Raw genomic sequence first — 892 nt, forward strand, 5'->3', positions numbered from 1 at the left:
ATATCACATGTACCAGAAAGACATGCGTTGAAAAGAAAGTATTGATCATTAGGTGGCTTACAAAACAAACCTAATATGAAATCCTTTATAGTTTGAGGTGGTATTTTTATACCACATTCTTGCAAAATTTCTTTACTATGCATGGTACCACATATAGATCGAAATACATCATAATGGTAATGAAATTGAATATGAATTTTACAACAACATGTGATTCTTTCCTTGTTAATCCTTACATACCATGGTTTACACTTTTCAAAAGACCTTTGACTAATGGTAATAATTAACACCTTACCATCTACAAATTTTCTAAACAATTCAGTTTGAGTCATGTCCAAAAGGTGTTTAGGATGTGGATCACGTATTTTTTACCTAACTCTTAATTTAACAGTATCTCTTGAATTAGGTGATACTCTTGTATTATCATGCCAAAAAAATTCAACCAAACTTTTGACTTCACTAGTAAGTTTCATATCACATCTCAGGAGTCTACCACTAGAAGTCCACAAAATATTTGTTGGATCACATTCAAAGTTAACCCTTCTCTTTCCAACTCTTTTTAAATTCTTACGATTCACATTAAGATATCCACTTATGTTGCTAATCAATCTTTTGTTAGTTGTTGATTTGTTAACTAAAGCTATTGTTATTGCTCGTTGTGCTACATTCTTATCTTTAGAGTGACTTTTCTTTTCGATAACATCAAAGGAACTAGCAACAGTGGATACAACTTGTTTTAAAGACTTATTTTTATTCTTGGGTTTCGCATATATTCCTAACATTTTCATTACTTTCTGCATTTTATACATTTTAATTAGTTGGAACATTAACTGATATTGAAACCCAAATTTTTTATTAGTCTACATAATCTATTAGTATGTGTCCTAATTTG

The sequence above is a fragment of the Cupressus sempervirens genome, chromosome 9 (genome assembly GCF_028749045.1).
Source record: "Cupressus sempervirens isolate cs-2001-9-10 chromosome 9, ASM2874904v1, whole genome shotgun sequence".
Classification (NCBI taxonomy): Eukaryota; Viridiplantae; Streptophyta; class Pinopsida; order Cupressales; family Cupressaceae; genus Cupressus; species Cupressus sempervirens.